Source organism: Callorhinus ursinus, unplaced genomic scaffold (genome assembly GCF_003265705.2).
Source record: "Callorhinus ursinus isolate GAN/ISIS: 27379988/994484 unplaced genomic scaffold, GSC_fseal_2.0 scaffold2, whole genome shotgun sequence".
Classification (NCBI taxonomy): domain Eukaryota; kingdom Metazoa; phylum Chordata; class Mammalia; order Carnivora; family Otariidae; genus Callorhinus; species Callorhinus ursinus.
Window position 1 is genome coordinate 27,200,547 of NW_027397064.1, and position 15,398 is coordinate 27,215,944.

At 39.5% G+C, this 15,398-nt stretch overlaps 1 long non-coding RNA gene across 3 annotated transcripts in view; it reads left to right on the top strand.

Moving 5' to 3' along the window:
* LOC112839649 (uncharacterized) overlaps positions 1-15,398 on the top strand; it is a 52,056-nt gene that overhangs the window by 13,597 nt on the left and 23,061 nt on the right. The window lies entirely within an intron of this gene.

Consider the following 15,398-nt stretch of genomic DNA (forward strand, 5'->3'; position numbering starts at 1 on the left):
AAACAACCCATTTGACACTGGGTTAGGAAAGGGGTAGGGGAGGGATTTTGCTTACAAATGAACACAAAAAAGTTCACAGTTTTATTTGAATGTCTCCATTTTGCACAGTCTAAAGCCAAGAGCATTTCCTGATCCAGAAGCAAACTAAGATGCCACCCAGTATGGATTACCCAGCAGGCATACAAAGCATATGTTCGGGACATTAGCACTGCCAGGGTAGCTCACATTTCTTTTGTTAAAAAAACAAAACAAAACAGATTTTTCATATCCCCCCCAAAAAGTACCAAAATAGTCATGGAGAAATCAGATCCTTATTGGGTTTCTTTATGCTTGTTTTCTGACTTAGTGTCATTTTGATGTGAATTCCCATTCAGGATTAGGAGGAGATGGAGCCCCAACACCTATTCACTGTATGGGACCTTTAAAGGGTTTCCTGGGATGGGATTTCATCCTTGACTCACACAAGTCATAAAATGATACAGCCATTATGTCTACCTGTGACACTTTGGGTAATCTTTTCGAGGTTGATACTATATTATACTAATATTGATACTATAAATAGATTTTCAGTTCTCTTCCTCTGCAAACCCACCCAGCACACTGAAGGGCACATACACTCACTGCTCCTTGGAAATCACAGTGAGTCCAAAGGTTGGGGTCCTGATGGATTGCTTGCTCTTGGACTTATCTTCTTGAGAGCTGCCATTGTGCTCCTTTTTAGTTTACAAAGTTACAAAGGAACGAAGTTCAGATCCATCCTATTTTTAAAGATCCAATTTAAAATGTGCCTTTGAGTATCTTTATCTTTTCTAGTTTCATCCCATGGCATGGCAATTCCATAGGCAAAACCCACTGGACGTTTCCTGTCTATGTGGCTTAGATCATTTCTTCTGTAACCAGATACTTCTCTGTAGAGAAAACTTTGAAAAATTAGTGAGTTGTTCAGTTGAGGAAACAAAATTAATACTAAAATTATGAGGATCAGAACTAAACAAGCAATAAAAACCTCCCTTTGGGCTCATAGAGGGGGGTAAGGACCTGTCTATAGGGGCACAATTATTCTTATGCTATAGTTTTATGATACATCTTTTGACATATCTCCCACAGTTGGCCAGTTGTTTCATGGGACTATAAACACAGAGTTGGTCCCACTCTCCAAGATGAGAATTAGATTTTATTGTGATCAAATTATTTCTGCATTTCTTTGATTCTAAGATCACCATTTTTTCATAATTTCACATGATTTCTGAAATCAGGAGGCATATCAAAATCATCATCAGCCTGGCCACAGCTGTGATGTGGCTGTCAATACTAATAGGTGCCTGGGCATTAATATTTTCAGAATGGGTGCCAGCTATTGCAAAGGCAGGCCTGGAGATAATAAGAAGCATTGCATCACAGACACTCTTCAAGGCACAGAGCATGATGTTGGGCGGAAAAACATGGATGTTGATGACAGTGGGTCAGAAACAAAATAGAAACCACAGCTTGCAAAACTGTGGTGTGACTGGCCAAGCAGACAAATTATGCAAACCATGAGATGCACGGCAAACCAAGTTGGAAGTGTTTTAACACCAGCTTGTTCTGACCCATTTGTGCCAGGATAAGATCACTGGCTTCCAGCACCTCACCTCATTACAAACTCTGACCTATTCCCTCTCACTACCTTCTCTCCCAAAGCACCTTACAACTATTGAGGACTTCCCTGACTCCCCTTTTGAAAACACTGCTGAGACTCTATCAAGGGGGTGTTTTCTCTTGCTCAGCAAGTTTAATAAACCCAGTTTTGTGTGATCAGCAGTGTTCCACGGTGGTCTTGGTACAGAGCTCTGATAATTCAAAAAAAGAGATTCAGTGGAATCAGGCTCTAAGCCTGAAAAGTTTTAGGAATCCATTTAAGTATTTATTTAACTTACATTTCCCTTTTAATGTATGTACAAGAGGGATATATGATAAAATACATATCTAATAAGTTTCAAAGAAGTTTTGAAATGGTATAAAATGAAAAACTGCAAGAAAGTATTGTAATTTATTGGCATCAAATTTTCTTTCTCAGTGGCACATAAAATAATGGTGTATTGTACAATGGATGGCATTTTGCATTTGATAAAATACGGTAATAATAGCTAGCTAACTTTTACTGGACATTTCTCATAAGCCATGCACTGTGCTAAGTGCTCTACCTGCACGAACTCATTTACTTCCCACAGTATTGCTAGCAAGTAGGTCATACGACTACCTTCATTTTCTAGATATATAAACCGAGGTATGGAGATGGTCCATGGCTGCCTTGAAATAGATAACTAATTGGTGGAGGAGTTAGGGCTCAGATCCAGGTAACATGCCTCGGCTGAGCTAGGATAAGAGGGGAGAAATGGGGCATGCAGCACTATTTTCTTAAAAGTGGCAGAAAGCATTAATTAGAATGATAGTACTTGCACAAGGCATGTACTAAATTTTGGGATTTGGGCTTTTAACCGTAATACATTAACCAGTTCTTTGGTGCTTCTGGAAGCAAAATTGTTTCCCTTGGGTATTTCAGAAAAGGTGCATTCAGAACCTAAAATATTTGCCGGTTTATTTCTTCCAAAAAAGAGAGTTCCTTGGTGTTCAGAGATATATATCAGGGTTAAAAAACAAGCAACCAAATAAAAACAAACCCAGCACTAGGGTCATCCATTTAAGTCACTACTTGACAGCTGTTCTGGGAATGGCTGTTGCCACGGGTTACTGCAGAGCACTCAGCATCTCAGCCTTGCCCATCACTTCCAGGCTGGGCTCCTGTCTCTCCGGAGAGATGCCCCTTCCCTCCTTTCCCCACCCCACCCCCACCTTGGCAGTTCATAATAAAGATTGTTTTTTTCCTTTGAAAGAGAAATGAAATAATAATATGCTGAAAATTCCCTAGATGTTGCCTAGGGTATTCTCTGTCTTTGATGCTTTTGTTGCCCTGTTTTTCCTTGTAAATCACAGCATCAGCACTGTTTTTTCTATAAACCTCAACACAGGGTTCCAACCTGCTGCCTTCTGCAGGTGGAACCACAATCAGGCATTGTCCATCAGTGAATGTACCAACCTAGATGTCACTCAGTTACTATGTTCTTAATTGGATTCTTCAGATAGTTCGTCATGACAGTGTATTTTCAGGACTTTTGTTGTCTTTGTTCTTGTTTTTTTTTTTTTTTTCCTCTTTCAGACCCTCCCCTCTTATCCTGTCAATGCATTCACATATCCTTTGGACCAAGAGATTTGACCAAGATGCACTGATTTTTCCTTCTACCTCCTACTTCTTATTCCTTACACACTGAAGGGTTCAGAAATCCATCAAAATACCATTTCATCTCTATTTAGGAAGGGGGGAATTAAGGCAGCACATCTTACTTAGGTAGTGCTATTTACTGGAAATATGTTTGCAAAATACCAGCATTACATAGCATCTACTAGGCTAATTATATTCCATGTTAATGGTCACTAACGCCTTCAAAATCATGAAACATATTTGTCCTCTATGACACTTAACAAAAAAAGATAATTTGTGGGAAGTACTTTGAGATTCTTGTAAGAGATTTGGGATATTAACATTCCTTTGTTTCAGGTATTGGATGGTGTTTAAGAACCGTAGCTTCCACTGATGCTTTGAGTCAAATCAAGGCTCATTACATATGCTGTTGGCTTCTCTGGCATTTTATAAAAAAGAATTTGCTACCCATTACGCTTTTTTTCCTTTGCCTTTTCTTCCCATCACCTGCTCCCCAACCATTACTTTCTAGTCAACACATGCCTCTTTTCTATGGTTTGCTTATAGATTATTAAGAAAAAAGATGTAAACTCACAGGGAGGATTAAGGTAGACACAGCTGGTGTCAACGAAAACAGAGAGAGATGAAAGAGTATTGAGCCGGTCTGAATGGACAGCCCATGGGGCTTTCTTGTGACTCATCCTTGACCTTTACCCTCCCAAATCATGCCTGAGGCAAGTAAACAGCTTTTCAAAGCAGACTACCTTCTGGGACACTTCGTACATTTTCATTTTAATCTCTTTGCAAAGTGGGCAAAAATAAATGTCCCTATGAAGAGAAATACTACTGACAAAAGTTGAATTTGAAATGACATGGAATCACTCTGTTACCTATCACACAGAGGGTCCTAAACTGCTTGGTGGTTTATTCCAAATGAAAAGGAAAGGAAACAGTCTTCAATGAGTGTTTTAAACATCTCCGTATGATTCAAAATGGTTACATGGGCCTTTGAAAATATTGCCTGGAGACATTATGGGTGATTTAAGTTTTTCTTTGTATTTTGCAGATTATCTATAATGAGTAGGCATTACTTCTGTAATCCACAAAAAGACTTTCAACAGAAATGGAATTACAGTACAGATTTTTAAAAATAAGAAAATACCACCCAGTGACTTATTTTTATAAATGACTGGAATAAAGAAAACTATTTAATAATGTAGATAAAGTATCATATGCTGAAGATATATTTTCTGATATAGAAGGCAAGTTAAAGGTGGACTGAACTGTTTCTTAAGAACCAGGTAAATATTATCTCCCAGACCAAACAGCTACTCCCCCCTTGTGTATCACTCAGCAAAAAGAGAAAAGTGGAAATGTTTCTACCTATCATTGTCATTTGACACACTTAACTGTGTGAAAGGAAACACAAGACCCCCAAATCATTTAACTTATGAGATCTCAGTCGCTGCCTGATGCATGGTAATAAATGGGGCTTCTGGAACAGGGCATACCGGAGTGATGTGTGGACTGAGGTCTGCAATCATTGTTCCATCTCACTTCCAGTGATTTCTTTTTTTTTTTTCGTCTGACAGTACCACTTTATTGAGGTCCCGATGCAAAAATTGAAAATGGGCATAAGGTAGCTAGCTGATTCTCAGGGTCAATACACAGAGACGAGGAAATTGTCCTGTTCTGTTTTGGGAGAATGACTTCAAACAATCATGTATCCAGTGAAGTACATATTGGAAGGGAAAACATACCCAAACAAAACAATAAAACTCAACTTCAGGTAAAGTAAACTGTTGAGACATCTAATAGAGAAATGTGTTCCAAGTGCTAGTTACACTAAATCCTAAACATCCAGCTTTTTACAGACTCACAAATCTAATTGCTTTATGGTTAGAGGAGCATTTAATACAGTGTGACCAGTTTAAAGTTAACATTTTGTATTCAGGATGATTAATGACACCATATTGTATTTCAATTACTACAAGATACTTCTCTGTAATAAACGATGGCAATAATATTCACATTAAGTCAATAAAAAGCATCTCCAAAGTGTGATGTATAAGTGCCATTATTATAGTATAAGTTGATCACATCATACAATGAATTATCAACAGTGTAACAGGAAATCTCTATACCAAAGCATATATTTTCATCTCAGTGCACAGGGATTTTGGCAGAGCACCCTCGTTAGTATTAATAGTAGTCGAATGAAAGTATTCACGCACAATAGCAAGGGAACTACTCCTTCTCCCCCCAGCTTTCTTATACTCCTTTCTCTATGAACTGCATTTTTGTGGGTTCAAGGATGAGAAACCAACTTCTCAGAGCATTCAAGTCCAAAGGGAAAAGATGTGGCAAGTGACTTCATGATTTCTGTTCTAGAAAGCCAACAGTTGGGGAAAACAAGTCCCAAACAACAGGTGTTTCTTTCCTAAAGGGTCTGTCCACCTCAGGAGAGAGTTTGGGCACCAGAAAACTTGGAGAAGCTTCTGAATGATAAATCATCTCGGGGGTCATGGGTTTTTAAATTGTTCTGAATGGTGCCTGGTTACAGAAGTGAGGTCACCAATGAGATGGCCTAGGGAGCTCAGGAAAGCAGGCACAGGAGAGAGGGTAAGGGAGGTGGGTGTTTTCTGACCTTTCTGTCTGCCCTCCTGTCCCTCCCCACATGGTTTCAGCCAGGTCGGTCATCAGGAATGACTGATGGGAGGTAACCTTAGGGTGGTGCGGGGAAGGGGCCAAGGCCACTGATCTGACTCCACAGCACCTCTAATTTGAAGCTGCGCCCTGTCTGGAAAGATGGCTGCAGGAGGGAGTGAGAATCAGATGAAGGAACAAGGCGCCAATGTGCGGGGATAGTGATGTTTGTTGGTAAAGCTGTCTCCTGCATGCTTGGATAGACCTGTAATTGTCTGGTTGCACTTCCATAATAGTCATGCACAAATACGATCTGCATACTAAAGAGAGGACAGCATGATCTCCTTGTCTTCTTGGACCATTTAAAAAAATTAGTTTTTTAGACAAAATTCTCTCTTGCAGACCTCATAATACCATAGATCTAGGTAATTGCTGGTGATATGGTGGCATTGAACAACTTTTTATTTTTATTTTTTATTTTTTTTAAAGATTTTATTTATTTATTTGTCAGAGAGAGAGAGCACAAGCAGGGTGAGTGGCAGGCAGAGGGAGAAGCAGACTACCCACTGAACAAGGAGCCCGATGAGGGACTTGGATCCCAGGACTGTGGGATCATGACCTGAGCCGAAGGCAGATGCTCAACCTACTGAGCCACCCAGGCGCCCCTCAAACAACTTTTTAAGTAACTTTAGATATAGTCCCTAAAATTAGTCATTAGAAAAAAATGGAGTAACTGGTATGAATGGTTGGCATCAGAATAAGAGGCCCTGTTTACTCAAATATAACTCAAAGTCATCAAGGAAGAATTCCAAAATAGACACCATTGAGAGCAATGGCAATGCCCATAAAGCAGCAATATGAGATGAATACAGACTCCAGAATATAGTTAAATTAGATCTACATCAAATAAAAAATTTTCTTAGAAACCTGGGTTCACCGCATACAAATGGCTTTGCCATATGACTCCCTGTATAGTCAGAAAAAGCAGGAGTCCTATATTTAATCCTGTACCTACCTATAGCTGTGGTTTGCAAGTTGTAAGCAAGTTACAAGATAACTATAAGAATATCATTAACTTCTTGGGGCCTCAGATTCCTCATTTTGCAGGAGAGTTAGTGCCCATTGTCCAAGATTCAATCTTCCAGGTATGTGGAGGTCCTCACATACTTTCTAATTTCACACTTTCTAAGTGTTCTCTTTGTCCATTGTCTCTTTTGTAATTCTGAAACCTCCCAAATTTGAAGAAACAAAATGTTTTATTTGTTTACAAATTGGTGTCAAAATTCATATGGTGGCAAAGCCAGACCTGAACTGACATGGGGTTATTTACTGGCTCCATTTAATCCCATTTAGTGTGATCTGCTGCAGAAATATTAATGTATTACAATTAATTTAATTGGCATATCTAAAATAAAAAATTCTGAGTTCCAGAATGCATTAGAGCTAAAGGGTTCAGACAGGGGACTCTAGGTTTGTATAATGATGATGAAGATGATAGTCCTAACAGTTTTGTTTCTCGTTAGCTAGCTTCTTTCTCCTGGTTATGATAATTGGTTCTTGATTTTTAGCATTTTTATCTCCCAAATACTTGGCTGTATTGTCCCTTTGCTGCCACTGTGACACAGTTTCTGAGAAGAACCTATCACCACTTTCTCTTGGTTCCTGGTACTGCTCTGTACATTCCTGGTTTTGATTTTGCTCACCCTCTGGTGCTCTGGGCCAACTGTCAGTGCCTTCTGAGAATGAGAAATTTGGCTTTATACTTGTCAAATGGATTAGGACAAAGATTTTGTTGTTCAATTTGGCTGGGAAAAACAGATGGCTTGCTCAGTAAGGATGGAAGAAGGACATGGAGGGTGAGGACAATTCATCTCCTTATAAAATAGAATCCATTCACACACTGGTACCTTATTTATTTCTTATTTGTTATGATTCATTGTATACAAAAAAGGCTCCATTCAAACAATATGCTTTGTGGTATGAATTCCATTATCAAGAACAGGAGTACTATGGGAGGCCCATGGATGTTGTCTAGAATGGGGTTCCCTCCTTCTGGTCCCTCAACATGTGAGGTGGGCTATGGTTCCTTGCTCTCTGCTCCATGAGATGAAGATTCTACATCTATTCATTGACATATGGTCATAGACCAAGAAACATTTTCTCTGTCTCCAGGGACCTGCCTTGGGCATCTGGAGGAAAAACCTTCCTCTGTCTTGAAGAAGGGCCTCTTCCTGAAATATTCACTGTTGGCTTCATCTCAGCTACTACCAAGCAAACATCGAGGATACTGAAATCTTCTCAGTCCTTTCTGGGTCCAAGTTTAAATGTTTAAAGGCATTTTCTTTCAAACTTTATCACCTTATATCCCATGTAAGATGTATATATTTTGGATTGCTTTCAAAAGAAATTAGTTACTAAAAAGTCAAAAGGCTTTGTTCTAAGGCCAATTTCACCTGTAAGGTGGTCCCTCAATTTGGAACTGAAAGACATTCTCATTTAATTACACAAATAGGACAGAAATACACAAAAGAAGGAGTTCAAATTTGGCAATATATATTTTACAACATAAATGACATGGGAAATAGGTGTCAACTCTAGGGTTTGGTGGAGAAAGGAGACTTGTTTAGGTTGAAGTATCAAGAGACATTTATGAAGAATGCTGGAGTTAAAGTAGACCTTAACATTTGTGTACTTTGAGATGATGGAGATGGAATGGAGATAAAGGGGAAAAGAATGATAGGATCTGTGAGCAGTAATGAAATGTATCAGAAGGTAACTCGAGGTCTGGTTGTAAAAGGCCCTGAACGAGAGAGTATTTGTCTTATATGCTGGGGATCTTGCTTCCATTTGGGAACAGAAGATGCTCCTGTTGCTGCTTTATTTTAGTAAGAGCAACTTGAATAGGTGTACAGAGTGAAATAAAGAGGGAAGAAATTGGTTATGCAAAACAGTTAAAAAATAACATAAGCACTTGGCACGCATTATCTTGATCATTATAGCAACTCTGGAGGTAGTTACTTATTGTTATCTCTACTTTTCAGAGGAGGCTTGGAAATGTTAAGTAACTCGTCCAAGGTCACACAGCTAGCAAATGGCTGGTCCAGAATTTGAACTTAGATTTGTTTGCCTCCAGAGGTGAATTCTTATCTACTTTCCCATAAACCAATGAGTGTGATAATTCAGTTGTTAAGTTATAATGACCTCTATTGAAGTGATAGCAGTGGGGATGGAAGTGAAGGTTGGAGGTGAGAGATAATGTAAAAGAAGTATCCACAGACCTAGTGACTATGGGTGAGTGACAAAGTGAGGATAGGCAGATATTTGGTTTCGTTGCTCTAAGCATGGATATTTAAGAAAATTATGGTAATATTGGTGGAGAAAGGAAGTTAGGAGGAAGCCTTGGCTGGGAGAGACAGATTATGAATTATTAACAAAGCTGCATTCAACACTGGCCTCCAGTTCTTTCTTTTCCTATCTTTCCCTCTATCTTATCCTCACGATCTCTCCTCTTTATTACCAGCATCAATGGAAGGCAGTAGGATGCTTGCTTTAGTCTTATGCAGAGTCTTATAAGACAAGACTTATATAATACGTGAGAGGGTAGGGTGAGGGCAGGGGGGAGGGGGAGGAATTAGTATTTAATGAGGATCCTCAACAGAATTTATTCTCATTCCTCAGGATTTATTGTAAGGAGATTTCACTGTAAAAATACTATTATACTTACTTTGCACTATTCTCTCAGTAATGGCACTAGGCCCACAGTGCAGTTATAGGACCAAATCACAGTAGGCATTTAAAATTCATGATCTTGCTGCTGCATGGCAGAACAATATAAATTGAAAGGCACAGCCTGGATACCATCTTGTGGTCTTTATAAGGGGAAAATTAGTGGCACTTTGATTCACGAAAGGCTTATGACAGGCCTGGGCCTGTGGTGGCGCTAATATAGCCATCACTGGAATGCCAAGAGGTGGCCTGCTGTGTTAACAGCTGTCATTTTGTGCCAAACTCACATAACTAAAGGGTTATGGGCCAATAAAAAAAAAAAAAAAAGATGCTGCTCTTCTCCTTTGGTTATGAAATGCAAGAATAAGCACTTTGGAAAGCAAGTTACCTCGTTTCCTGCTAAAATATGCCTGTCAAAGTGGCCAGTGTCTATGGTGAAAGACATTCTGTAAACGTGTCCCTGTCAGAGTTTCTTTGTCTAGCTGGTGAGCCTTGCTGAACTGTTTTGTCCTCAGAGCTGAGTCCTGGGGCCCCTGGGGGGGAAACTGACTTAGGATAGAGTTACTTTAACATTTCAGTCAGGACGGTGGCTTGTATGGGGGCCAAAGTGACTCTGAGAGTCAGAGTAGAGCAGGACCCCTGAGCTCTGGGGTCAGAGAGAACTGGTTCTGCCACTTGGCAACTCTTTCATTTGGTGCGAGTCACGTGGCTGGTTGCCCATATCTGTAGAACGAAGTTACCATCTATTTTGAAGTGTTGTTTGAAAGGTCAGAAATAACATATACTAGGTGCTTTAAAATAATAACAAACTTGACTTCTTACTCTGCCAGGCTCCATGCTAGGCAGTTCAATATGCATTATATCATTTGATTCTCAGAATTGCCCAAGGAGGTAAATCATAGTTTTATTTCTTATTTGACAGATAAGGAAACTGAGTCTTAGAGAAATAATTTGCTGAAGCGACTTCCCCAGCTAGTAAGTGGGAAAATAAGGATTTAAATCCTAATCTGTTGGCCTAAGGTTCTGTATTACTAAAGACTAAGTTGTAAGGGTTAGTCAATTGGCAGTCATGTTTGTGATTTAGATTCTGCCTCATGTTGTGTCATTCTACCATAAGGAATTATAGATGAGTATATCTCATCTGTTACCTGTTCTCCTATAGGTTTAATTCAATTTTTGTCACACTCTGAAATTGTAGCTCCATGAGCCTGAATATTTATTTATTTATATAGTCATAGTTATTGGGAAGAGAAAGCGGTTGTGGGACTGGGTATCGTGATTCCTCTTTCTTTTTGCCTTTCACTGACAAAAGTTTATTATGTGTCTTATCTCAACCATTAGAACTTCTATATTGGGATTAGCCATCAGGAAAATGCAAATAATGGCCTCACCTAGGAAATGTTTCAAGGAATCAATTAAACCACAAAATAGTCCTGTTAATCTCCCTTCTGGGGCTATACTGGTGCCAACACAATGATCCTGAGGTGTTGAAGATCATTATACAACCAATGGTACACAAAACACAAGGCATCTTTAATATCCAACATGCCTTCACCAGAGAGAAAACTTAATTTTCCTTCTGTGTAAATAGTTCTAGGATGTTTTGCACTTTTTCCACCTTTGTTCCTAGTGATTATAGTGTTTGTAGAATGCATGGGTGACCTCTAAGAATTTACCTCTCCATGAAAATGCACGTCAGTGTTTTAATGCCTATAGTTCTGAATTAGCCTAACTTAGACTCTAGAGGTTTCTTCGAAGTAGGTGATCAGATGGCTGAAGTCAAGATGGGGTTCTGTATCTATGAATACTTTCCAACATCCAAAGTGGTAGGATATTATAAAGGAATTTGGGTACTTATTCTGACTCCCATTGTAACACTCAATTTTGTCCTATGCCTTATGATAGCTCTGTGGGGCAGACACTGTATTTCCCTATGTTATAGATGAGGAAACTGAATTTCAGAGAAATTGAGATCACCAATTTGACAGGCATGTGTCAAAACTGGACTTCAAATGTAGTCTTGAAATTCCAAAGCACAAGCTACTGAATCTTATAACCTCTTTTGAAGGTTCTCATTTCAGCCTTGACTAAGTATTGGCTCTACTCACAGGCAGTGGGATGCTTCCTGGGAACAGGGTGTGATAATTATTGAGCAAAGTACTGAGGCTGAGAAGGGGCTCTGACTGCTTTGACTTAAGACTTGATTTTGCCGTATAGCTACGTAAACTTGGGCAAGTTGCTTATTTTCATTGTGCTTCATTCTTATGAAGAAATAGCTCATAGGATTGGTGTAAAGATTAAATAAATTAATACTTAAATCATATATAAGGACAAAAGACACACTCTTTAGAAGTTAGTCATTATTATTCTACCAAAAGGTATTATCAATGTTTTGTTCCTTGCTATAACTATAGCATCTAGAGAAGCATCTGGCACATAGTAGATATTCAAGATCTTTAAATCATTATAAATGATTAAGTTAGTGAATGCATAAGGGAATTATAAGAGATTATATCCAGTCCTGGGAGCCAAGTAAGATATAGATGTTATTAGCTTAGTCCTCTAATCTGCATCATTTGGCAACAAAAATACAAAGAATAGGAGTGCCATGGTATTTAGGAGGTAGGAGTGACCAGTTATATCATCTACTCCACCTCACCGGAAATGAGGAACCTGAGGTTCCCAGAAGTGAGGTGACATTGTGTGAGGTTATTCAGTGAACTGACAAGGCTAGTATGAGAGTCTAGGTTATTTAAATTCTCAAGGACTTCAAGAGCCTGGTGGAACTATACCAGAGGTGCCTTGAACTCAGTTTTTAAAAAAAAAAAAACAAATATTTTTTTTTAAATTACCTTTTCATAGTTTTCCATGGAAGGAGGGAAACACAGTGGAGAAAGAAGAACCATCTCCTTTTTGAAGCTATCAGTTAATATGGAAGGGAATCTCCATAATGTTTGTGATATAAATCTGCATTCCAGCTCTGGCTCCTAGCTTTGGATTTGGGCATGGGTTGGTATCTCAACTCTGTAATTTGTAATCTTTGTGACCTTGGACAAGTCACTTAACCTCTATGAGCCTGAGCATACCTCATCTATGAGGTTAGTTATCATACAGACTTAAAAAGTTGTCATGAGGAGGATTAACTGTGATGATGTGACTAGAGCACTTGGTACAGGGCCTGGCACAGAATAAGTTCTAATTAAGCGGTAGCCATAATTGTGGATCATGTTGATTTTTTTCTATGGAACATCTCACTTAACTATTTCTTGTGGGGTTACTACCCTAGTGTAGTTCCTGGATCGACTACTGGTCTAATACCTTTTGTTTGTTTGTTTGTTTCCTCTTCATGCCCTACTGCATATAGCTCCTAGCTTTGTTAAATACTCTCCCAAACTGTCCTTTGGTCCTGATGTTTTATTTCTACATAAACTCTAGACCTTCTGATTTGCTTTTAAAAATCCTCATCATAAAGCCTCCCTTTGCCTCTCTTACCTCTTTTTACTACTTCTTTTTAAGTGTGCTTTTCCACTGGACAATCTCTGCTCTGTCCGTGGTCCTGACTTCTGAGGTTCCCCTTATTGGCTTCCCCCCTCTTTTAGGCTATCCAGGGCCTCCTTATGTTTCAAGGAACGACTGCAGTGCCAGCTCTTCCAAGAAACCTTCTTTGATTATTCCAGTCTGCACTGTGTTACTATTCTGAGTTCTGACAGTGCTTTTGAAACCTATTAGGATAGTGCCTGATTTTCACTGCAATGGGTGCCCATCAACTGTAACTGAAAGTAAATTGCTGTAAAGTTGTAAGTGCAATGTTATATTTGATGGTTGTATGTGATCAAGAAGCACACCAAATATATTATTTTAATACCAACCTGTCATATTGACATAATAATATGTCAATTATACAGAACCATAGTAAATATCTGCATGAATTTCTGGAAAGTAGTACAGATGAACACTTGATGTTAATTTGTTAAAAGGAGACCAAAGTATTTAAAAGGGTCCATTTTTCTTAATAAAATATTCATGTAAGGGGGCAAAAATGCACAAAAATGTTTTTGGTAGCATTGTTTAAGATATCAAAACATTGAAAACACTCTAAATATATGTCAGTAAGCCTTGATCCATCTATAGGCAGAATACCATGCACTTATTGAAAAGAACAAAATAGATACATTGACAAGGAATGATATCCTTGGCACATTAATTACAAACAGCAAGCTGTAGACTAGCACATATGACTAAATTTTGGTAAAATAATCACATATTTCAAATGTATTTTATCTTCCTCTATGGATAAAAAAATATCTAGATACACAAAATACCATTAGAGGTGCTTATCTTTGAGAAGTTGGATATTGGAAATGGATTGGGGAGCTGGAAGAATAGTTACTATGTTTTTTAAGTATCCATACAAGAAATAAAAATCTAAGGTTTTTATGTCATAAGTTTAGACCAAAGCACAAACCAATTATAATAGGTATTAATATCTTATATAAAACGTTGCATTTGTTTTCTAATAATTCTAAGGGCATTTAAAAATATATAAAGTATATGATTAAAATAATTGATTTTTTTCTCAGTATAAATCATCTCCAAGCAATAGGTGTTACTCATGTCACCTTCTTTTAACCTTGGAGCTGCCTTCAAAGTTGATATCACTCTTCTCAAAAACCAATATTCAGTGTCCTCAAATTTCAGGGACCCATTAAGTAGTTAGGGGAGATATCTTAAAAATATGTCATGTCCTCAGGGACCTTTGAACTGACCAATTAGGAAGGATGCTGGCTGCTATGCAGGACTGGGGCATCCTCGCAGAACACCAGCCCTGGCCATAGCTTTGTGAATTGGCAGAAGGTAGTCTCTTGAATCTTTTTTCACTTTTGCCTTCTTGTGTTTGATCTCTCCTTTTTCCCACCCAACCCAGAATCAGGGGCCATTTTGAAGAAGATTATTCACAGGTAAGGTGGAAGTGACAGTGGTTATAGGCATGGTTTGGTCAAGATGATAGAAGGTATGGAGAGAAGGAGCAAGATGGAGGAGGTGTAGGAGACCTAAATTTCGTCTGGTGCCAGGAATTCAGCTAGATAGGGATCAAACCATTCTGAACATCTATGAACTCAACAGAAGATCAAAGAAAAGAATAGCAGCAACTCTATGAACAGAAAAGCGACCACTTTTCTGGAAGGTAGGACATGGGGAGAAGTGAATCCGAGGCGATATTCGGGAGGATAGACGGCGGGGGAGGGGGCCTCCGTCAGCTGCTACTGGCAAGTGATAGAGCAGCAGAGCACAAAATCAGAACTTTTAGAAGTTGGCTCTGCTAAGGGACTAGCTCCAGTGGCTAAGCAGGGAGTGGAACCTTCACTGGGACAGTGTGGTTTCAGGACCCTCGGGGTCACAGAAAGACTGGGGGTGCCTGAGTGCAGCAGAGCTCCTAGGTATCAGAGCAGGGAAGCTGGCTGCAGAGACGGGGCCGAGGAGTGGGCTCTCAGCTTGGGGGTGCCATAAACCCTGATCTGAGGAACAGTCAGACCACTGCTCTTCCAGCAGGGACCCAACAAGCAGCAGATCCGGGGAGACTCCCCTTCCTCCCCCAGGAGGAGCGGCGCGGGAGCGCACCACAGGGATCTGCTGGGTTTGGAGACTCCACACGGATGGTGTGCCAGAGATAGAAACACTCGGTCGAGGCCAGGTGAGCACGGAGTGCGGCCGGAGACCAGGGAGACCAGAGTGATCGACTGATTTTCTCTGGGGGCTAACTGAGGAGTGGGGGTCCTGAGGTCTTGGC